The sequence below is a fragment of the Camelus ferus genome, chromosome 10, assembly GCF_009834535.1.
Source record: "Camelus ferus isolate YT-003-E chromosome 10, BCGSAC_Cfer_1.0, whole genome shotgun sequence".
Taxonomy (NCBI): Eukaryota; Metazoa; Chordata; class Mammalia; order Artiodactyla; family Camelidae; genus Camelus; species Camelus ferus.
In genome coordinates, this window is record NC_045705.1 from 30,627,941 (window position 1) to 30,653,684 (window position 25,744).

Consider the following 25,744-nt stretch of genomic DNA (forward strand, 5'->3'; position numbering starts at 1 on the left):
TCATCTCATATAGACACAAAATTAAAGAAATAGAAAAGAATTTTTTTTCTTGTGATAAGAACTCTTAAGATTTACTCTTTTAACAACTTTCATATATAACAGACAGCCGTGTTAACTATATTTATCATGTTGTACATTATTACATTTCTAGTACTTATTTATCTCATAACTGGAAGTTTGTAACTTTTGACTGCCTCTATCCAATTCCCCCATTTGGCCTCCTGCTCTGATTAACATAAGTTTGATCTCTTTTTTCTAAGAGTTTGTTTTCGAGTTTTAATTGACCTACAATACTATGTTAGTTCCTGTTACACAACCTAATGATTTCTGTACATTTCAAACTGATCACCACAGTGAGTCTAGCTATGATATGTCACCATGCAAAGATACTACATAGTCATTGACTATATTTCCCCTGTATTTCATACCCATAACTCATCTCATAACTCATCTTTTGCAATTGAAAGTATGTACCTCTTAATCCTCCTTACCTATTTCTTTCTTTTTGATATCACAGAACTGTTGTTAGGCTGAATGAGATAATCAGTTTAAAACACCTTAGTCTTCATGAAAGGATGTGCTAAAGAAATACGAAACATTATTTTTATTGCCAAAATGCCATCACATGTTTATATAATCATTTGTATTCTCATTTCTTTTTTTCTGGTTTGTTGGAAGCATTCTAAAATAGGAGGAATAGCCCCTTATAGGCTTCTATTTAAGGTGAATCATTAACTCTGAAGTTCATCCTCCTTAAAAATAGTCTTTCTTTTTTTTTCCCCTTTCTATTCTCCAGAGGTTCCTTGAAGATCAGACATCTCTTCTAATGGCCTAAACTTGGGTTGCTGTTAGGGGAATTCTTGGCTCTCCCTGGCTCTTTTGCTGAGCTATAAATATAAGTCTTGAAAATAAAATCTAGATTTCTTATGGATTAGAATTTCAAGTTGCTGGGAAAAACAAGCTTTCCAGGATCAGAGCTGGTCCCTTCTCTTCTCCCAGTCTTCTAAAGGAAGGTGAAGTATGAGCAAGGAATCTTACTTGTTCTCATGGTATAGATGAAGCAAATGAGGTGGGCAGGGAATAAAGACCAAGATTGAATAGCCTTGCTTGCTCTTACAGAACTGACATGCCTAGGGGTCAAGTTTCTAGGCCACTTAATCTGTACCAGCACCCTTGAGGCTCCTTGCCGAGTGAAATATGATTCTTCTGGGGGCAATGCTTCTTCCTGGCTTTTTCACTTTACTCTATTTCCCCTCCCCCATCTCTTTTATAAGTCTTTTCCTTATTATGCTGGTTTGTTGAGGGTAGGCATCATTTCTTCTTCATCTTTGTATTCCCAATGCCTGGCAACATGCTTAGTTTTTAATAGATGCTCGGTAAATGTTTGTTCAATCTACAGCTGTATCTATATCTTAGGTTATTGCATACTATCTACTCTTATTCTTGATCTTATTACTGATAAGGACTATCTCTTGTTTTCTCTCTCTTTTTTTGTTGAATCTTGTTGATAAAGCTCTATATCCTGCCATTTAGGAAGCTGTGTACCATGTATGTGGCAGTCCAAAAGTGAACCCACTGGTCTATGTAACTGATACTGAACTCTAGTAAGGCTTGTAGCTGTTTCCGAACTCTATTGAATACTGTTGGCTATAGCTTTTTTATCTACTAATACACTGTTGAAACAAACTTATTTTTCACAGTACTGATAGAAATCTCGTTGCCAAGTGAGCTGTTTCTTGTCCTCAGGAAACTAAAACTTACATAATGTATGTAAATGGCACATACCTGACACTTCTATAACTCTAAGACACCATATTGGCCTGAGGCAAGTTATTTTAAGGAGTGAACTAGCATCAAAGCTCAAAAATCCTTTAAAAAAAGACTTCAAAGATGCCGATGTATGATTGAATGGGAAGCAGTATTTGGTAGACAAGGAGACCTGAATGGTAGAATCTTCTGATTTTACTTTGATTGTGAATTTAATTTGTCTAGTGAGAATCCTTCTTTCTTAGGCCTCAGTTTCCTATTGATTTATAGAAGCACAATGAAGTGAAAGACCTCTGCCCTGGGAAGAAGAGCTCCTTATTCTTATAAGTCATCACTCCGTAATCTTGGGTAAATTTTTGAAACTTTCTGGGCTTCAGTTGCCTCATCTGTGAAATGGATATAATAAAGTCTTACATGCTAATAAAAATAATAATGTAATAATTATATCTTATAATAAACAATGTTTTATTAGACTCAGACTATGTTTCAGCAACTATAATTCTTTGAAGTAGATGCTATATATTATTATCTCTATTTTATAGATAAGGAAACTGAGGCTCCAGAAGATTAAAACAGCTTCCTTAAGTTCACAAGCTAATAAGTGACAGAGTTAGAAATCAAGCCTTGTCTGCAGTATTACAGAGACCACTAGTCTCTACTGCCTCCAAGTCACTGTCATGCCCAGTGTTGCTGGAGGCCTAACCAGATAATATTTTGAGGTCTCTTCTAGCTGTAATTTTTAAATTCTTTGAAATTTCCCCTATGACCTCGACTTCACAAAGTTTATCACAGAGCTTTGTCTGGTGACCTTAGTTTATTGCCATTTAAATGTTAAGTATCGGATTTTGAGGGGGGATACAATTGGAGTGGTCTCTAAACAATAGGAACCATGATTGTTCAAAAATGTGTTAACTGTACACTTGCATCTCTCAGTTTCAAGTTCATACACTGAGATTTTTATACGTTTAATGGTGGATGACTTCCCTTTAAACAACGTAAAAGTACTCTGCAAAATTGTTTTTGGAAGGCTTTTTGGCTGATTTTCATCTATGGTCAGCTTGCCCTCTCACCTGTGTTGTCACTCCTTGGTTGTTGATGTTTTCCAGCAAATCCATGGTTGTTCCAGCAAATCTGGATAAACTGTAAAACATAAGTAGCTAGGCTGTACTGTGAGTGTGTGTGTGTGTGTGTGTGTGTGTGTTTCTGCAGACTGTGAGCTCTTCAGATCATATTCCTCTGGACAGTCTTGAAAGAAGGATACTAAATCCCAGAGGATTTTCTTTCATGTTGTATGTAACCTCTACCTCCGAATGTTGTCCTTCAACCAGGGGAAGGTAAAAGGAATTAATATTTAGAGGTGCCACTCTAAGAATAGACCAAGTGTCAGCACTGGGTCAGGACCTCTGAAGAAGTACATCCAAGAAAATGAGGCTAGAGTAGCTGTAACTTAGAAACCACAGCAGAGTGTGACCAGGTTCTTGTGGTAAAGATAAAACGAGAAATGTGGTTTTTTTAAGACATTGGAAAGTAATGACGAGAGAAAAACAGGCTGAAATCTGAGAATTCCTATCAGAATTGGGAACCATTCTTCACAAACTAAATTGATGGTTACAACACTGTGGCATCAAGGAGCTTGACCTCCACATACTAATATAGAAAAGAATGATACTCTGTGGTCTTGGTTGGTGGGCCCAGGAGGGCTCTTTTTTATGATCAAGTGTCTTGTTTTTGTTTTTTTTAAATGATGATTTTAGCTTCTTAGGGACGTTTTTATGATGACTATTTTGGTTGCAAGTACATATACAGATTGCCTTCATTGATGGAGGTTTATTTTAAGGATATGTGAGAATATAAGACAGCATCCCTTCATGAACTCATTCATTTGGTAATTATTTTTGAGCACCTACTGTGTGCCTACGTGTACTTGGCAATGAAGAAGGTATAGTGGTGAACAAGACAAATAAGGTAATTACCCACATGGACCTAGGAGTCTAGTGAGGGAGATAGTCAATAAACAAGTAAACTGATGATGACAACAATAGCTAATAGTTAATAAATACTTGCTATGTGCTGGGTACTGTTCTAAGCATGTAACATGTATTATTCAATTCTCAAAATACTATGAGGTGGAATATTAGGATTATCTGCTAATACTAATATTTATTTTAAACCTTAGGAAATTCAGACACACAAAAGAAACATTCCCAAGGTTACAGAGCTGATAACTGTAACAAGATAAACAACAAGGAAATAACTAGGATAATGTGATATATAGGATGTCCAGAAAGGCCCTTTGGAGGAAGTGGCATTTGAGGGCTTATCTTAGGGAATGACTGGCTCATCCCATTGGAGAAACAGTAAGTTATCTCAGATCATGTGACTTTCTCTTTGTCCACCTTTATTACCTAGGCTTTCTGTGTCCAAAAAAATTTTTTTTTAATTGATTTTATTTGCTGCTACTCAGAGTGAAATACCCTTAACAGGCAGTGGTCACAGAAAGCCACTTTACAGTGCACTCCCTCATGCACTGCTTATATGTAATAAGTGAAAACAATAAAATACTTAGTCATAAAGATTATTTGTGTCATGTAATCTAGTATAAATATGGAGATGGAAGTATTTATCAGTTTTTAGAAAAAGAACATTAATAGTACCATTCTGATACATATTAATTATCAGAATTCAGTTGAGAATTTGCATACTTTTTAATATACTCTAATAGTAAAAAGTAGCATCAAATTCCTTTTGTACTGTTTTAATTAGAATAAATTCGTGAAATATGAACGTTATTAATTCACTCTTGGAGGAAAAAGGAGATTCCAATAGTGCAGATTCTTAAATCACTTAAAATGTAACTCTAATGAAAATAATCCGTGATTATAAAATATGTATTAGTTCTTATTTTTTAAACAGGTGCTCTAAGCCCTATGACAGATGACCCACTTCTGTCTTCAGTAATCTAGGACAACCAGGGCGTAAACTTTCAGTTCTAAAGTTGGCAGATTTTTTAGGATTATCTACCACCCAGCATTTAAGTAATGTTGTTTTGGGTTCTTCTTGTGCCCATGGTAACAGAGGAGCAGATATGGAGCAACAAGAAACACCTCAGAAGAAACCAGGACTCCACTGATTTCTAGGCTCATAGCTTTGAATGAGGGATGGACTTGAGACTTCTCTGGGCAATTTCTGCTCCATGTTTTCCCAACTTACTGTTGTTAAATTGAGCCACAATGTGGTGTGGTGACGTAATGGTGACTAATCCTATTATAGGCTTCTTCAAAAGGGGTAATGCTTCTCCTGGCCTGCCCCCACCCCCATCTTTTTTCCATAGTTCAGCTCTGAGCTCAAGTTGACACATTGTAACAGAAAATTATCCATTTTTCACTGTCAGCATCTGGATTCTCAGACTCAGATAATTGCTAGGAATAGATTTTGCCATGGCTGAAGCAGTCCCATCCTCACTGTTATTGGCCCCAGCACTTCTGTTAAGCCATCCATCATTTGTGAAGTCTGTGGGAGATTCTGTTTCTTTTCTGTGTTACCAGAGATATCTTATAGCAAAAGGACACCAGGGAGACACAGTGGTGAGTTTAGAGTCACCAAAATCTATTTTGAAACTTAAAAATCCAGGTTCATTGAGAATATAAGAAGTACTTATATGCTTAGAATCCATCTCTCTTCTTCAGTCCCTTCATGTTTTGATTACAGGAAACCATCCAGCAGCACTTGACCTGGTAACTAAGGAAGCCATTTCACAGCCCACTGATCCCCTGACTCATTTAGAAGTTGGAGTCAAAGGTTATGGAAGTAATAATTGGGCCCAGATTCTCATTGTCAGGAAAGACTAACCTGACCCCCTCCCTGCTACAAGTTAAGGGAAATTTAGCTGTTGTGAAACCATCCAATAAGAGGAAATGAAGGAACTCCATCCTTGGATGAAGTATTCTCAAGACTCAGTGATATTACTTCTGTTTTCATGGGAGCTACCTTTACAGCTAGCTAATATAAATTTTAGGTATAATTCTCCACACTAAAATATTTCCCCTTAGAGAAATTACTTGATTTATTTTAATCTATAAATTATATAATCTTCACTTGGTCCAATCCAAGCCCTGATATTCCTTCTCATACCACTTCTCTGATAATTCCCTGAGTACTCTGGAAATCAGGTAGACACACACAGATCTGAGGTAACATATCAATAGTGCTCTTAGCCATGTAAAATAGCTCATCAGAAGTTAAGAAACTTTACTTCATCAACAGTCGAACGATTTAAACTCACCCGTGCTTTTAATTTCTTCCGCAGTTTGCTCAGAGCGCTAGAAGATCTGCGGTGCGGGCGGCATAGGCCTGGCACAAGAGCAGGAAAGAATGACACAATCTGGCACCTTTAACCAGAAGATCCTTAATGAACTGGGATTGGGGTGGAGGGGACAGAGGGGAAGGAGGATGGACAGTTAGATTTTTGGCAGCCGCACAGAAGTCCTTCTTCCCTGAGGAAAGTGAAATAAAAGTCAAATGAAGCTTCTCTCTGTTATTATGATTTGCTAAGATGTTTGTCTGTCCTTAGCTTCCAGCCCCATGGCAGGTGCATCTTTGCAGTCAGTGACTTCCACGCAAAACAGATTGTTTCTCAGAATCCCTCAAGAGGGGTCAGGGCCAATTTCCTGTCTGAAGCCGTAACTGTGATTTCTTTCTTCAGCTATCAGATGCAGTTCTGACCAGGACAGTGGAAACTGTCTTATCAGAAAATGTCATGAGCATGTAAATTTATTTTAGGGCTCATCATTCCAGGATTTCTGGGTTCTGGGACTGCAACTGTAGGCAATGCCATTTCCAGGGTGGCCGTAGAAGCAGCCTGAATTTATCCTTTTGTCATTAAATAAGGTAAATAACAAATGTCTTTATCAAGGTCCTTGTATTATATATGCCAAGTAAAAACCATCATTAGGGATGATAAGACCTATCTCATAGGGGTGTTATGCAAATCTAGTGAAATGGCAGGTGTAAAATGTCTGGTGATGTATAATTCATTTTCATTATGTCTCATTCCTCTTTAGCTCCAGTCTTCTGGGGTTTTTGCTTCCCTCCTACTTCATGACTCTTTTGAAAAATGACAGTCTTCCTCGTCTTTCTCTTTAAATGGAATCGGAGTTGAGATCTTGATTACTTTTTAGTCTCTCGTTTTCTGTAGCGCTTTTTGCTTACCCTGCATTTTTTGGAGGTTAAAAAGACATTTGATGATTTTCTGCATGACTATTAGCCATTTAGTGTCACCAGTTCACTCATTATTTAGTTCATTCAGAGGACAGCCTAAGAAAGCTTTTCTGTCTTTTTTTCCCTTCACATATAAGCCATTTCCTCACTTCCTGTCTATACCCTTTTTCCTCTGGCTGCCAAGATTTTAAAAATTCAAGGTGTAATGGGAGACCTGACCCAGTCAAGTCTATTCCACTTGTGTTGTTCCTACTCTTAGCTCTAGCAATACAGTGATGTGCTCAGGATAATGAAAAGCAGACATTCTCTGTTGAGGTCATTGCTCGTCACACTGGCAGCCTGCTCCAGGAAGCTGTTTATCTGTGCTTACTGAGCCAAACTCCAGCCTCCAAACAGTTGGAATGTATTGAGAAACCACAGAGCCCAAAGAGAGAATGTTACGCAGGCATTTCCAGGCAGGGAGAGTATATTTACACCACACAAGCTGCAGTTTGCATGTGTGGGGATAATTGTTCATCTGCACACTCTCAGACTTCACCTTCTATGCAATATATGTGCCCTTTCAAGGGGGTTTAACCAGGAGAACTATGCTGCTACATCCAAATGGCCCTGAACATCCACTAACTTGCTGTCAGGAAAAAAGATATTATAGAAAATTGATGTAAAAACCACCTTTTTAAGGTAGTGTTTTTCTGAGTCAATTTGTTGTTTGGAATCTTAAACCACACAGGCCTGATCTCTAAAGTATCCCCAAACACTGTTCTTTTCATGGTTTTTCCAACTAAATGTTTTTCTTCATGCTTTTACCAAAAAATAAAGTATTGTTATAGAGCTTCAAACGTGGCCTGTATCATTAGGCATACAAGATATGGTCACATACCTATAAGGGGATGTACTCTGGTTGAGGAGATAAAGCTTATTAATTAGCAATTAGAGAACAATTCAAGACCTTATACAATGGCTTTAAACTGTGAGATCTGAGAGTAAGGTGACATAATGGGTACCAGAGTAGTTACATCATAGAGGAGTTTGTCTTGACCTGTGTGATGGTTAATTTTCTATGGCAATCGGACCAGGCTAAGGGGTGCTCTAATAGCTGGTAAAACATTATTTCTGGATGTGTTTATGAAGGGGTTTTCAGAAGAGATTAGCATTTGAATCAGTAAACTGAATAAAGAAAATTGCCCTCACCAGTGCTTGTTGGCATCATCTAATTCATTGAGGACCTGTTTGGAACAAAAAAGTAAAGAAAGATAAATGGACTCTTTTTGCTTGAGCTGAGTGTCCATTTTTTCCTGCCCTTAGACATTGACATTTCTGGTTCTCAAGCCTCCAAACTTGAACTAGAACTTAAGCATTGGCCCCCTAGATTCTTAGGCCTTTGGACATGAACTGGGACTTACACCATTGGCTTCCCTGACTCTTAGGCCTTCAGACTTGGTTGAATTACACCACCTGACTTTCCTGGTTCTCCAGTTTGCAGATGGCAGATCATGGGACTTCTTGGCCTCCATAATCACAGAAGCCAATTCCATAATACATAAAATAAATTTCCTCTCTCTGTATCTCTATTGGTTTTGTTTCTTGGGATAATGCTGACTAACATAACCTGGAAAGATGAGTAGAATTTGGATAAGCAAAAAGAAAGAAGTATTTTTAAGTAATATGAAAGCCACATAGTGGTAAAAACACAGACCTTGTAATCAGATGTATGTCTGAGAGCCTGCAACTTAACTAGTATGTTATTTTGGGCAGGTTGCTTAACCTCATCTATAAAATAGGGAGACTCATGTAAAAATGTAAAATTTCATGTTACATGATTGTTAGAAGGATTAAATGATATAATGAATGTAAAGTGCTTGGCATTCTATGTAAGATATGCTGAGTGTTGAATGAATGATAGCTATTGCTACTGTTGTTCATTCATTCAACAAATATTTACTGAGTGCCTTTTTGTTAGTATTCTGGATGCTAGGGGTTACAGAAGTGAACAGAACACAAGAAACCCCAACCTTCATGGAGCTTCCATTCTGAAATTGGCTTTTATACTGAAACTAGCTTTATTTCATTTTTTTCCTCTTTTAATTTTTTTAGACTTACAAAAAATTTGCAAAAAATGATGTAGGTTCCTATATCCCTATCACCCAGCTGTCATTAATGTTAACATCTTCTATAACCTTAGTATAATTATGAAAATCAGGGACTTATTAACTGAAAGCTGTTAACTATCTATAGACCTTATTTAAGTTTTTCCCGTTATTTTTGAAGGGCAGTTTTTTCTTGTATAAATTCTAGGCTGGCAGTTATTTTCCTTTAGCATTTTGTATATACCACTCCACTGTCTTCTGGTTTACACTATTTCTGTTGAGAAGTCAGCTGTCAGTCTTATTCTTACACCTTTGAAAATAATCTGTCCTTTTATAATAATCTCTGGCAACTTTTTGGATATTTAGTCTTTTTTTTTTTTTTTGGTAGTTTTTCTATAATGTGCTTAGGTTTGCTTTTCTTTATATTTATAAATTAATTTTGGTTCTTAGTGCTTCTCAAACATGTAACCTGATGTCTTTAATCAGTTTTGGAAAGTTCTCAGTGCTTAGCTTTTCAAATTTACTTCTGTTCTACTATCTACAGTCCTTCTGGGATTCCAGTTACACAAACGTTAGACCTTTTCATGGTATCCTGTCTTATGCACTTTTATGCATTTTTCATCATTTTGTCTTTTATGCTTAATTCTGAATATTTTCCTGACTTATTTTCCATTCATCAATTCTCTTTTCATTTATGTCTAATCTGCTGTTAAACCCATCTACTGAGTTTATAATTCCATTTTTTTTTTTTTTTAGTCTTACTATGGTACTTTTAATCAGTCTGTTTTAAATACAAGAGAATGAAAAAAGTAATTGCAAAGTGGGGAAACTGAATGGTTGAAGGTTAGTTTGAAGAAACCTTAGGATTCATTATTAGTATTTCTCATACTTTTCTTATTCTTGCCCCCTGCCCCTTGCATGGTGCATATTCATTCTTTCTTATTTTTATTCTCAGCAGTGAAGAAGATTTTAATTTGCTTACTTTCTAATGTTTATTCCTGTTGTTTATTGTGAAAACCTTATACAGTTCAAGTATGTTTTGTTTGTTTGTTTTTTAAAGACTTTATTTTTAGAGCAGTTTTAGGTTCACAGCAAAATTGAGAGGAAGGTAGAGATTTTCCATATACCATTTGCTCCTCAAAATGCATAGCTTCCCTCATTATCAACATCCCCTACCAGGGTGGCACATTTGTTACAATTGATGAACCTACTTTGTCACATCATTATCACACAAAGTCCATAGTTTACCTTAGGGTTCACTCTTGGTGTTGTGCATCTTGTGGAGTTGGACAGATGTATAATGACATATCCATCATTATACTATTATACAGAATATTTTCACTGCTCTAAAAATCCTCTCCTCTACCTGTTTATCCCTCTTTCCCACCCCAACCCCCAGCAACTATTGATCTTTTTCGTGTCTTCATAGTTTTTCCTTTTCTAGAATGTCATACAGTTGGAATAATACAATATGTAGCCTTTTCCTATTATATTTTTTTAGTTCAAGAATTGCCATTCAGTTCTCTTTTAATGGTTTCTTTACTAGATCTTATCTTTCATTTGCTTGACCAAAGTTAATCATGGTTATTAAAGAGTCCTTCAGTCATTATTTGGATTCCCTGTGGGTTTGTGTTTACTATCAGTTCTATCTCTTGGTTTTTCACTCCATTGTCTTATCTTCTTATATACTTTTTTCTTTTAGTTGAGTGTTGTATATTGTATATGAAAATCTATAGAAATAATCTGAGGCCTAGAATGATGTTATCTTTCTTCAGAGAGGATTTACATTTGCTTCTGGCAGATGGCCTGAGCACTAGCAATCCCGGATTACCTCAATCCAGTCAGGGCTTGAAATCATTTGAAGCTGGGCTAAAGTATCAGAGAGGGCTGATCTGTTTCTATATATAGCTTTTTATGGTGCCCACCAGAGCCTACTCCTGCTAATATAATTACATTCCACTAGAATAAAACGTCCAAATACTTCTGGATTTACCAGAGTCCCTCTCCCCAACCTGGGTGGGTCCTGAATTCCAGTGTTTTGACTGCCAAGTTTTAAGAAAATCATTTGAAAACCCAAGGACCTAACATTAATTCAAAACTATTACCTGCTCAGTCTGTCAGCTGCCTCTTTCATGACTGGCAGAAGCCCCTGGAACTACTAGTGGGTATAATAATACCTTATTTTGAAGTGGTGATAAGTGGTATTGTGGGATATCTGGAACAACTTTAATGTGATATGAAAATATCTGAGATTTCTATTGTTGAAAAAAACCACAGGTACTACTGATTGTACTATGTTTACATTCATAATTGAAGGAAATAGTAAATTCCAGTTAAAGGTTAGCAAAAATAAAGATGTAGTTTTTTTTTTCTGTCCAAGTTTGTGGATCCCTTGAATTCAATCCATGGACCCTTCTGTTTGGAATTCCTGCCCTTGGGGAAAAGTGGCACCAAACGCTGGACTCACCTCTTTGGATTTTATTCTCCTTTTATAACCTGGCCTTGTCATTCTTCATTTGACTTCCTGGCTCTCTGATGACTTCCAACAGATGCTTTTAATAGTTCATCTGGTTTTTCTCAGCCAGGAGCATTGGTCTAAATTACTTGGTCTACCGTTATTATAAGAGGAAGTATTTGGACATTTTATTCTAGTGGAATGTAATTATATTAGCAGGAGTAGAAAATATCATACACTGTAAGGGGTCATAAAGGAGTCTAACTTGACTTGTGGAGGACTAGTACATGTTGAAAAGCAACAAACAGGAAATATATAATTAGGACAGGGCCAGTTTGTGGAAGGCTCAATTATGTTGAGATAAGAAGAAAGGCATAGTAAAAGACAGTGCCTTATAAAGGCTGAGAAATAAATTCACTACCTGGTCTTCTTTTAACTTTTAAAATTATAAAATTGTAACTATTTATTGTCTTACTAAATGCCAATCACTATGCCATACATGACCCTCAAGGAATTCACTGTCATTCTTATGGGAGGAAGAAGTAATGGCAGTTTACATATCAGAAAAACACTTGTTATTCTACAATGTTTGTCTGCCTGCTATATGCTAGACACCATGCTGGTGAAGGATATAAGATGAATAAGCCCATTGAACTCAAGGAACATATGAACTCAAGAAGAAAATCAGATGTAGGCATAATTATTAAGATGCTATTAAGTAAGTGCCAAGTAGAATTTCAGGCAGCGTGTTTTGGGATAAGTGGAAAAAGAGGTTTATTCTGACTATGAATTTTGAGAAAAGCTTCAAATGGTCCTTAGAAGATGAATAATGGAGACTGGGAACTGAGCAGGGAGGGCATCTCCAGCCAAGGGATCAGCATGAGCAAGGGCGCAGAGGTTTGGTGTATTCAGACAATGACAAAGTGTCTATGGTCAGTGCTTTAGTCTATTCAAGCTGCTAAACAAACTATCATAGACTATGTGGCTTATAAACAACAGAAATCTATTTCTCACAGTTTTAGAGGCTTAATGTGCAAGATCAAGGCTGGCAGATTCCATGTCTGTTGAGCTCTGCTTCCTAGTTCATAGACAGCTGTCTTTTCGCTGTATACTACCATGGCAGAAGGGGCACGGGACCTCCTCCGGCCCTCTTTTATAAGGGCACCAATCCCATTCATGAGGACTCCTCCCTCATGACCTACCTCCTGAAGGCTCCATCTCCAAATATTGTCACATAGGGGATTAGGTTTCAACATACATATTTTGAGGGGGACACAAATATCCAGCATGTTGTGAAGTAAAGAGCTCAGGAAGAGAGTTAAGTGAGGTGTTGGAAAGATATTTTGTTCATGGAATTTTTCTATCCAATGTGACTGGTAGGATATTGGTGCCATTGCCTGAGATCATTCAATTCAGGAAATATTTCTTACAGACCCTTTATGTTCCTGAGTTTCTGGCAGGTGCTGGGGAAATAGTGATTAATAAGGCATGGTCCCTACCTTGAGGGTACTCACAGTCACATAGGCCAGTGATTAACTTACTTGTGATTTGAGCTAACTAGAGGTTCAAGATGGTAAGAATAAGAAGGTCCAGAGGAAAGATATATTAATTAAGCCTGAAGTATCAGGGAAGGTATCATAGAACAGGTAGCCCTCTAAGCTGAGTTTTCTTTCCCTGATTTATTTATTTTTTTAAAGCAAAGTTATACGTGCATACAGTTTAAAGAGTAAAATAGTTCTACAAGAATTGTAAAAAAAAAAAAAATCCCTCAAAAGTCTCAATTTAGTTTCTCATTCCTTAGAAATAATCAAGTTCAACTCAGAGTGATTTGCTTAGCATTTATCTCTAGATCTCTAAATTACTTGCTTATGTTGCTGCTTCTTGATATTTTCAAAATCAGGCATTATCTATCTTACTGCTGTGTAAGATGTAAGTCTAATTCCCTTTAACACACTTTACCACACATATGTATCTTAACTTACCCACCCCCTAACCTTCCAATACATATATCAAGATTGTTGTTATATAAATATCCAGGTTTATATTTTATAACTCTAGAGCATTGTTGACACCTGGACTATGTTGTACAACCTTCTCACCCCTGGAATTGCCCCCTTTTTCCTCTTGTTTGGTGAGTTTCCTATAAACTTATCATCAGTTGAACTAAATTCTACCCAACTGAATAAATTTCCCTTTAGTACTGTGCTATTTATTTTTCATTTGCCCCTCTATACCCACTCTCCACATTTCTCTATGTTAGAAGGTAAGTCTGTATGGACTTTAGTCCATAGACTTTCCTGCCCTGTGGCTTCCATTTGAATTAAAGCCCATGGGGAGTGTTGATGGGGGACTGAAGGGCAGGAGGAGAGATTGCATATATGTATTCACTTGTTTCTCTCTCTACCAGTTTGCTGTGGGTTCCTCTACTGAAGGTCACAACTCAAGTTGGATGGTCCCTACTCTTTCTGGATTCAAGAAACCATTCCCTCCGCTTGTCTCTTCAGGCCTAGGGGTAAAAACAGATCCTAACTGTTGCTAGCCCTAAGGTAATCCACTTTCCCTTAACCCTGTCTGCACCTTTGTAAATATTCTTTTTTAAAAAGCTTTCCTTGGCTATCCTTTTAAAATGCATTATCTGTTAACTGCCAGGACTGACTCTGGTAGAAGCATGTATATTAGGAGTCTTCTGCAGAATCTTCTGAATGCTTTATCTTTATTATTTTATCTCTGTGCCTGCTATACAGCAGTGATCTCGGGATCTCTGGACTTTCCCCATTACCCTTGGGATCCCCTGTCTTCTTTCTTCCTTGGTTTTGGTGTAGTGATTTTAAAAAAGGACCCCACATTCTTTGACATTCCTGTTTTGGAGATGTGGGGTCTAGGACCCCTCCCTTTGAATATGAAAATGATAGAAGTAACATTTTGTGACTTCCCAGGGCTAGGTCACAAGAGGCCATGTAGAGTCTGTCTCTGGCAACGCACTTTTCAGACATTCCCTCTCAGGACCCCTCTTACCAACCAGGTGCCATGCTGTAAGAAGCCCACCCACAAGCCTGGCCTTCAAGTAATCCTAGTCTAGGTGCCCAACATGTGAGTGGAGAAGCCTCCAGGTAATTCCATCCGCACCCAGCCATTCAAGCCTTCTAAGTCAGGTCCAGACATCATGGAGTAGAGACTGGGCCTCTCTGCTGTCCTCCGTATAATTCCTAAACCCACTGAATCCACGAGCATAATAAAATTGTTGGTTTTTATGCCGCTAAGTTTGGTGTGGCTTGTTAAGCAGCAATAGATGACTGGAACAAAACTTGTTCCTGGGAGTGAGGTGCTGCAGTAACAAATATATAAACAGGCGTCATTGGCTTTGAGACCAGGCAGCAGGCAGAAATCAGAAGGAAGGACTCTGAGGAGACTGTTAGTCTCCTTCAGGCCCATCGGACTCCCACTATCAATGAAGGCTTAAAAGAGAGTGAGGAAAATGTTATTGGAAGCTGGAGGTAACCGGTCCCTGTTATACAATGACAGAAAGTTTGGCAATACTGTCACCTTTGGTAATGTGAAAAAATAGGAAATATACCTGGTGAGCTCAATGGTCTAGCTATGGAGATTTCCAGGCTGCCTGTCTTTTTCTAGCTGCCTACAGTAAAACATGAGGGAGATGAGAGACGAATTTAGAGGAAATATACAGAGCTTGGCACTGTCTTTCCAACCAGCAAAAAAGTACTCAAAGTAAGAAAGTGCCTCAGGGCAAAGATCAAATCCAGAGTGCTGTCAGAAAAATGTGGTCTGAGAGTAAAGATGAACCATTTGTTAAAACCTCAGAAAGATTTCGAAGTGGAGCCTCTCAGACTCTCTCAGACAAAAGACGTACAGATCTTAAGGGTGTTATCTCATCACCAGCCTCATAAGAGAACTCAAATGGAGAAGGGCCTGTCTCAGGGAGACTTGAGGGTATACCTTTTGTCTAGTGAAGTAAACCCCAATAAAGTTCATTAAAAAAAAAAAAACCATGTTTTAAGAGAATTGTATTGATGGAAGTATCATCCATTTGAACCTAAGAATATAGAGGTAATACAAAATAAAAAGTGACCTTTGGACTCCTAGACTTCATGGGTAGGAAGCAAGCAGAGAAAGCTCCTCAGCTACAAACGAAGGCTATGTTTTTATGGACATGAAATCATGATTCAGAAGATGGAACCAAAAGCCCAGAGTACAGAGTCAAAGGTCATAGAAAATCATTGTCAGGGAGAGTTTTGGGCCCAAATCAGGGAAGTAAGACATGTGCCTGGGTGGATTTCAGAATTGTAATGGACCAATGATCACTATATTGCCTCCCATTCTCCCTTTTTTTGAATGGAAGTCTATGTGATTATCTTAGGCCTGTATCATCACTGTACATCCTAGGTGTAAATGACAAGATCCGGGAGTTGGGCTGATGCTGAAATGGAATTGGGCTCTGAGGGTCTAGGGGAGCAGGGTGTATTTTGCATTTGGGAGGAATGTAAATTGTTGTGGCCAGAGGGCAACCATGGCAGGTTATGTTTTCCAAAGATAGCTGCACCAGCATCTCCTATCCTACATGCTCTTCTACAAAGTGATTTTGCCACACACCCCAGTAAAACGTGGCGTCTAATTTTTTACAGTGATGTGCCTTGGTGTGCATCTATACTCATTCATTGTGCTGGGCTTTTAAGGATCCTTTCAATCTAGGAATTCATGTTTTTATCAGTTCTGAGACATTTTCTTCAATTTTTATTTGTGCCTTCATCTTCTCTTTTTTCAAACATCTTGTCTACTTGCATATACACCCATAAGTATGTAGTTTTATATAAATGGTACCGTATTACACATACTGTTCTGTATAATGAATTTTATTTTTCAGATTACATAGGCTGAGGGAGAGGGGATAGCTCAAGTGGTAGAGCACATGCTTAGCATGCATGAGGTCCTGAGTTCAATCCCCAGTACCTCCTCCAGATTATATAGACTGTATATATTTTAAGGTTTATCAAATGATATGACATTTAATATTCATCAGTTAACATGGCATTTAAACATACTCCATCATTTTTCACTTATATGTATAAAATCTTTAGGCTGTTTCTTACACCTGGAAGTGGCCCACACACCAAACAAAAACTTTTTTAGACCAAGTGTCCCAACTTGAACTTCTGAAAATATGGTCACCATATGCTAAGGCATGAATTAGAGAATGAGCATGGTGTTTGATGTTCTCCATGGCTCGTTTCATTGCTCTCCACTGCTCGTCCCTCCCTTCCTACATGATGACCCCATCTGAAATGAAACCGTCTACATACTGGAGAGTAGTTTAGAATTGCAGTATTTTATGGAAACAATTATCTCAAATAACTTTTTGTAAAAATAATACGTTTGTTTTGGAGTCTTAAGCCTAGTGGTGAGGCAAAAATTTTTTTCCTAGGAATCCAAATCTTCTCTTTAATCAGCAAAACCGTTTAATTGGCTAAAGATCAGTTTTGTGCCCTGTTGGCTACTCAGTGGAACAAGCAAGTGTTAGAGATCCCTTGCATTTTTTTCTTTAGTTGTACATTCCATCAAGCTAGCCCATTAATTGCAGCGGGTGGGAATTGGAGAGCTGTTCACTTGGCAATTAGCAAAGGGCTTGTGAGGAAAGAAAAATTCCTTTTTCTTTCTGATATTTTTGCTTTGGAATTTGGGAATTCAGAATTTAGTCATAACAACTAGATTAATGTGTTTAGAAACCTTGAAACACTCTTAAATCCTTCCTTGTTTTGTAACATACTAACAAGATCCTAGAGATAGCTAAAACAGTGGTTGGGAAATTCTGCTGTGGATTTAAGACCCTCCAAAAGCATCATCCATTAATGGGCAGAGTGTTTAGTGATAGATAAGGAAGTACGGGTTAGCTAATAGAGTGAGCAGTCCCATGTCCTGTGGTTACCTCTCTGCATCAGAGGAAGTGTGTAGTTGGGAGGCAAGAAGCAATTTCTTTGGAGTTTACTGTCTCTGTTTCGCAGGGCTTTTTTTTTTTTTTTTTTTTTTTTTTAATTTCATCCTAGAGATAACAAGAACATTTAGTGGTACTAGATGGTACTCATCAGGAGTTTAGGATGTTGACGTGTTAGATTGTCTAAAACAAGGCAGAAAAGATTACTTTTTGCCAGCTGCATCATTCCTGGCAAAAGCTTACTACTTTGCTACTTGTTTTTTCTTGTTGTTGTTAACCCATTAGAGAAACTAACCACTCTATTAGTTCTAGCCTAATCTTTGTCGTCACTGGTCCTAAAAACCTCTTGGGGACCTAAGAGCACCTGGCCATTCTGAGAGCTTCTATGCTTAGTGATTGATGCTCATCTCTGCAGGCTCCCCAAAGCCCTCCTCCCCTTTTCCTGAAGCACCTTCAAGCATTTCTGCATGGCTACCCACTCTCTTCTATTATATCTCCTCCTCCTGCCTTACTGAATACTGGATTTCCCAGCTCACAACTCTTAAGAAGGAGCTTTATTTCAGAGTAGAAAGGGGCCCCCATATGTGGCCTATTATATCCATATCAACTTGCTTACCCTTTTCAAACAGCTATTGTCTTTTAATAGGGTCCTGCCTGGCAGGGGGAGTCCTTAATTCCTGCCATATAAGAATGGGCAGCTTGAGTTACAGCGAACTGCAGTTTGGTACTCTGATCAAAAGGCCTCTGTTGTTTTTAGGGGTTTTTTCCCCCCTTCCTTCTCTCTCTCTTTCTATATCCTAGGCTAATAATTCAGCACAGCAAGGTCATTACTGGCTTTGAATTGAGAGCTGAGAGTGTTAAATTACTGACCTAGAATAAAAGAGACCTGGGGGGGCTCTCAGGAAAGATAAAGGGATTCCGGCTAGTAAAGTGCAAGCCCAGCAACCTCACTTCTTAACAATATTATTTTTTTTAATCCGCTCTGTCTCCAAAAGTCTTTTCTGGGACAAAGAAAGATCTCCAGCCAGAGAAATTAGGTTAGGAACTCAACGACATCTTCTGAGAATTGTGGCCCAGGTGCCAGCAGTTCACGGGCGCCTCTTTAGCTGTCCTTTTTGTCTCCCCCTTGTTAATAGTTCACTCTCTTCCAGCCTGCTCCTTAGTGAAATATTGGTCCTTTATCACATAAGTCAAATATATTTGTGATACTTCAGCTGAAAGACTATATCCCACGGGGGGATTTCAGACATGTGAAATATTTTAGCACCTAAAATATTTTTTAAATATGACATTTTCATTAAAAGCTGCTTCCCTTCCATTTATATTTTGTAAATAATGTTTGTCTGGTCCACCCATACTTTAACAAGAAAAAAATTTGCCCCATTGTGAATAAGTTTGACACTATACCACCTCTACTATAATGGGTTTTTCTAAGAAAGTCATTTTCATTCCTTCATACGTTGCCCAAACTATTATCCCCCACATATCCTTTTTCATAATTATCTCTTTAAAGCCAGACACCATTCATATCCTCTGGAAAATACTGACTTCCTAAATTTACTGTTTTTTAGAAAAGTCCCTGAAATCAACTTTTCACAGATTTTCTGCACTGCAAAGTAATGATAATAGCTAATAGTCCCTGAATGTGCCAAGCGTTATACAATTGGCATTATTATCACATTTAATCTTTGGCAACCTTATAAAGTAAGCATTCCTGTTATCACCGTTTTACAGATAAAAAATAGTTGAGGCACAAAGTGGTTTAGTACCAGATCCAAAGTCACACAGCTAAAAAAGTGGTAAGATTTGCCCCAGGCTAGTGCTTCTCAAACTTTAAGGTGAGTATCAATCACATGGGAATCCTGTTAAAATGCAGAATTGGATTTGTAGGTCTGGGGTGGGGCCTGAGATTCCAATTTCTAATCAGCTTCCAAGTGATAATGATGCTGTTCACACTCCCAGTAGCAAAGCTGTAGTCATTCTTACTTCAGAACCACTCTTAAAAATGTTTTGGTTACAACTTTCCATTTCTGATTCCATCAGGCAATTCTATAAATATACATACTGGGTATTTGTGTTAGCTTACTACTGTTATCTTAACCAGTATCTTCATTACTTAATTTTTTTTATTGTGGTAAAATATACACAACATAAATTTACCATTTTAACCATTTTTAAGTCTACTGTTCTGTGACATTAAGTACATTCACAATATTTTGCAACCATCACCACCATCCATCTCCAGAACTTTTTCATCTTTCCAAAATGAGACTCTGTACCCATTAAACACTAACTCCCCATTTCCTCCTCCCCCACCCCCTGATAACCACCATTCTGCTTTCTATCTCTATGCATTTGACTACCCTAAATACTACATGTAAGTGGAATCATACAACAGTTGTCTTTTTGTGACTGGCTTATTTCATTTGGCATAGTGTCCTCAAGGTTCATCCATGTTGTAGCATGTGTCAGAATTTCCTTCCTTTTTGAGGGTAAAAAATATTTCATTGTTTGCATATATCACATTTTGTTTATTCCATTGTCAATGGACACTGGGCTGGTTCCACTTTTTGGCTATTATGAATAATATTGCTATGAACATGGGTGTACAAATATCTAAATCCCTACTTTCATTTCTTTTGATAATTAACCTGGAAGTGAAATTACTGGATCATATGGTAATTTTACCAATATCTTATTTCCTAAGGTACAAGTTTATGTTCAAGTTATTGTTTGTGTCCCTTTAGAAAAAAAAAAGTAGTGGGGAAATTGTTTGTGTTCCTCTTTGTAAGAAAAAACATTTCTTACTTAAAGTAAATCTTTAAAGGTTTGGCAGGAAAAATAAGTTTTCAGTATAGATTCATTAAGTTTTGTCATCTATAGCTGCTTTGTGATTTTCAATCAATCACAAAAGAATATTGAAAAATGTTCTTCATTTTTGGGAAGATTGGTAGTTGGTTAAATGTCACCAAGGAGAGAATTAGAGAGTGGTAATGTTTTAAAATAAATCAATATTAAGAAGGTTTATGTCACAGAGAAAGTTTTATGTGAATGAATTCAAGACTTCACCTGACAAACAGGTGTTCGGGGAACAGAGGAACTCCTTGTTAAATTTTTATGTTCTTCCTTTAAGACTTCTTGGAGTAACTATCCCAGAATCTTCAGAAACTTTGTGGCACCTCTTTCACTGAGGTCTTTAACCAGATGACACATTAGATTCGCATGTGTTTTCAAGAATTTTGTGCAAGAACTTGCCTACTATCTAGGGTTCTTTTCTCATATATCTTTAGAAATAAAATTCTCTGTTGGAAATAAGAAAACAACTTGAAGTGACATTGAAATCTGATGAGTTAATAAGAAAATCTGAAGGGTTTTTTATAAAGGTATCAGGAAGAAACTGACTGTTTTCCATCAAAGACTACCAAATCATTAAGGCTACTTTAATCACGTATGTCTAGAGCTCTCTTACTATAGAGGTTCCTAGCTAATGCAAAAAATTGGAAAGAATGGACTTGAATTTGGAAAGATAAAAGAATACAAAACAGCTAAAGTCAGGAAAATGAATACTTTTTAAAAAACTAAAGCTCTAATCTGTTTTTAGAATCAATAATCAGTACATATATGTAAACTAAAAAAATGTGCAGTATACTGTATATATGTATTTACATGCAATACAATGTATATGTGCAATTGAACTGTAATAATTCTACCCAATAAAACTGAAAAAGAGGAAAAAAATATGGATTTACCAGTATCTTTAAAAGAGAAGTATACATGGCTACTGAAAGAAACTGAGTTTATTTTCTAAAAAGTGAGACCAACTTTGGAGATAAAACAAAAAATAACACAAAGAAGGTGACCTGGAAATGATAGTAATTTAAACAAGACGTCAGATGAGATGATAACCCAGAAGAGAATGGAATCAGCAGCTGCAAGTCTAATGTATGTGACTCTAACAGAACAAATCCTGCATCCCAACACTTCTTCAATTTTATTATCATTTTGAATTATGGTCAAATCCAAGAAGACTTTGGCCTTTGACTAAAGCATTTGCATGAAGCATTTTTTATCAACCTAATTCATATCATCTTGAACAAGGACAAAGAATGGTGGTTTGAGAATTATAGGCTGGGCTTTGAACTAAGAGAGTTGGTAAATGTCATGCCCCCAGCTCTCAAATGGGGTGGTACTAAGGAAAGTAGTTTTGACATTTAAGGGACCCGTGAAAATAGTGTTGGGTTTTCAATGAAAATCTGCTGGTAATAGTAATGGGAATATTTTGGAGATCCTAGTGAGAACAAAAGGATGGTATAAAAGAACCTAAAAGCTGTAGCTGTAGGCAGAAAATAAAATAGAATTTCCCTTAAAATGTCATCTAGTGCTGTACAAAGCTCAGATATGCAATGGGTGGGAAAAACCTAGAAGGAAGTTAGTATTGAGTTGAAAAAGCTAAAAAAGAAAACCGACAAGAAATAAGATGAGAATATGATATGTGATCCAGCAGTAAAACAGACAGAAGCTGTTTTGAGGTCTGGAGGTAGAGAGTAATCACACTGTGGGAGGCAGTGGCAGGATCTATCCGCGTATGACCAAGGGGCGCTTTACCTGCAGCACCAAATTTAACTTCAGGAGCAGAAAAAAAGAGGACAGATGGGATGAGCCAGTTGACAAAAGAGATACAAACGTTGAAAGAGCTGAAGAGAAAGTAATAACAGATGACAGGTTTAGAGACCACATTAAAAAGTATGTGAGATGTAACATGTAGCAGGAGGTAAGACATAACAGAAATACTGCACCATTCTAAATAGGAGCATTCTTTGTCCAGAAACTTTTCCTGTTAAGCCTAGGGAGTGATTCCCCAGAGAAATCATGAAATCATAATTACTCTGGATTTCAAATGAGATTATGCAAACTCCTGGAAGTTCTGTTATTAAGAGCTCTATTTAAAGGCCTTGTAGGAATGAGAAAAACAAGAGATTATGGTAACTATTGTTAAGCAAATTTTTATTACAAAAATTTAACATATAATAACATTTCAGAATATTTGGGAGACAGGAAGAAATTCATTAGAGGCCAACAACCTTAATACAATTAGTAAACACAATTGTCTTAATTTTTAATTATTTTCTTTACACAGACCTACTTTAATGTAGTTAAAATTATAATGTACACATAATTTTATTTCCTGGTTTTTTATAGTGTATGAAGAGCATTTTCTAAATTGCTACATTGTCTTTTTATAATCTGAATTTCTAACAGGCTATAAAGAGTTTGTAGTAACTTTCTCCCAGTGCTCTGTGCGTTGATTTCCCATCCTGAGGTACATGGATTTGCCTTTCTCTGTTGGCATGGAGTAAACAGCCATATAAAAGAGACGATCCTTAACACTTAAAACTGCAAGGTGTTAATGAACCATGTTGCTTCTCCACTTACACAAGTGGGTATGGAGATAATATGCAATTGGGAGTTTACCATAGCTTGCCAGGCTTTCCACAATAAGTTTTGAGGTTGGAATGCTTGAAAAGGGAGTTTGAAACATTTTTTAACTCTGGCGGGGGCCTAACTGAACTATAAACAAAGATCCAATGGAAAGCTGTTTACTTTCAGAGAAGCAGCACACAAGACCGAAGTCCTTTGCTTTGTCTTCTGGGGAGAATTTGCTTGGTGATCACTTTATCTGGAAATACTCTCCTTTCCCCTTGGCATCAGCCCAGGGTGGGACAAGCAATCCATTCCACTGCTTTGAGAAGATTTTTTCTGAGTTTTGGTAACAGAAGAGCACTTGGTGACGTAACCAAGGAAAGAAAACTCAGCACTGCTAATGCTTCCCATTGCAGAAGCTCTTCACAGCTCACAGGGCCTGTGAGGCTGTTCCTGACAACAATCTTGGATGTTCTACCTCTAGTTTAACCAACCCTGGGCATGATCAAATGAAGGGGATTGTGAGCGCCCACCTGCAGTACTGCAAGTCTCTGTTTTCTAAGCTGCTTACACTGCTATCTTTCTGGCCAACAGAGAAGAGAACCTGCCATCGATTAACCTGATGCATACCTATGGGAAGAACTTTATTCCAAATGTACCACACTTGGTCAAATTTTTCCTTGGATACAGGATCCTATTGTACATTATTTTTTCTTGTAATAGGTATGTTGTATGTTTGAACAATAGAGTACAACACCCCAGTAGTGAGTTAGAAGTTCTTAGAAATTCTGCATTAAACTTTTGTGCAGAAACTTCTTTGTAGCACTATAAAAAAGAAATTGGTGTGAGGCAACTTCTGTTCAAGTGTGTTGTCTAAACTACTTCTGCAGCATAGTCCAAGCTGACAGGCTTCACTGATTTCTCTCAAGTTAGCATTGCCAAATTCTATAGCAGACAGGCAATGGAAAGAAAACATTTAAGGGCCTTAGACTTCGTCTGAATTTCACAAGGAAGGAAAGAACAAATCCAGGAATAGTTAGTTCAGGGGACCAGATCATGCCACAGGAATACATCTTTAGGGTTTGGTGACTTTTTGCAGGAAAAACCTCCAGTCTGCTAATTTTGCCAATCCGTTAGTGGGAAATATGCCCCAACAGTTTTCTTTTCTGTTCCCTCTATGTGGAATATCTTTTTTCCTTCGGCTTCTAGAAGCAATAAAAAGATTACTTTAAATCATAATTCTTTCTAAAATGTTTTAGATCTTTGATCTTATATATTTTTCAGAGGCTGATCTATACCCTATGTGTTTGGTGTGGCCAGTTTGTGCTGCATAATTGGGTGTGATCTGTTCTCACATTTTGCTTCTCTGATAGATCTGTTTAGGATTCCTTGCAAATAAAGTTCATCTCAAAACAGCAGAAGACAGTCCCAATTCTAACAGAAGATAGTATACTTTAATACTATCTAATGAGCTAGCCTGATTTTAGAAAGATAAAAGGAGATAAGAGAATAGCCTAAGAAGACTGAACTGCTGCCATCCAGTTTAACTGTGTGAGTCAAGGCTCATTGGCCATTTTCATTCGGAGTAAGAGCAAGGAGTACCTGGAAGATATGAAGTATTGTAGGAGCTTGGAACCTTTGCCTCTTGGCACATTGCAAATGACCTGGAATATTTTAATTTGGTCCTTTTGCTCTTTGTTATTTCTGTATATAGAATGTGAATGGCTATATATATAAATCTGCTACGATTACATTTATATTAATTCTTTCCTGGGTCATCCTTGAGTAACTGGCCACTTCACCAAAGTAATTTAAATCAATTCTGACTTTTTGCTTTGTAATATCCAAAATGAAGATGTTTATGTGGAATTGATATCATAAGCAAATTCTTAAAGCTTATTTCCTTAGTTTTTCCAGAGAAAACAGTTACCACTTAATGAAATCTGTTGACTTTTTTTCTGTATAAATGGCCTTTGTTATTAAATGAGAAAAAGAAGTTGTGTAAAGAACTCTCACTACCTATGATTTTACAAATATCTAATTATAAAATCATTAATTTTTAATACATTTTCTGCTGTATTTTCTTGGTATGTTACTCTAGAGTTAATTGAATATAAATATTCAAATTATAATTAAATTATAATTAAAATAAAATGGGGAACTATGGAACTAATTTTCTTTTCTTTTTTTTGTTAAAATCAATTTGAGACATTTGTTTTCAATTTCATTTTAATAAATTTATTTATACCTTTTAAGGTAAAAATTATATAATTCACAAAGAAATTTTAATTTTGATATCTTTGATTCTGTTGTGGCCAGAAGATCCAAAGAGAGATTTCCTGATCTTCTTATTCATGACAGCTTAAAAAGAGGTAATCAGATCCCTATGAATTGGAAAAAAGAATATCTGTATTATGCTACCTTTTGTGTAAGAAAGAAGGGGAAATGAAAATATACACATGTATCTGCTCTTTATTAAAGAAAGGTAACTTATAAATGTAGATGAAATTATATAATTGGGGGGAAAATCATCATTTGGCAAAACCACCATAACTGTTTTTGCTTCTGGCAAGAATTATCAATGGATGCTGAAAGTAGTAAATGAAAGTTTGAAGAGTAACAGTATATTTCCACAGCCTCAGAGTATCTCTCCAAAAGACACTTATTAATTACAAAGGATAACTTAATGGTAGGTGAACCTGGCAGACACTGCTTTACCTAAAAGATTAAAGTTAACATCCCCAGTAATTAGACTAATCAATAGCAAGTACCTCTTGATATTGATGCCCTGGGAAAACTCAGCATCACTTCTGTGATAATCCTGCCAAAAGGGTATAACCTGAATCTAATCAT

The 25,744-nt window shown here is 37.0% G+C and overlaps 1 protein-coding gene across 4 annotated transcripts in view; it reads left to right on the top strand.

Annotated features, from left to right (window-relative positions):
- The window catches only part of C10H11orf49 (chromosome 10 C11orf49 homolog), a 170,604-nt gene that overhangs the window by 37,704 nt on the left and 107,156 nt on the right, over positions 1 to 25,744 (top strand). The window contains exon 3 of one of the 4 annotated variants that reach the window (XM_032488626.1): positions 13,934 to 14,072. The exons of the other annotated variants lie outside the window; for them this stretch is intronic. The gene's annotated coding sequence lies outside the window, so the exon portion shown is untranslated. The remainder of the gene's footprint in view (positions 1 to 13,933; positions 14,073 to 25,744) is intronic. 4 annotated transcript variants of the gene reach the window in all.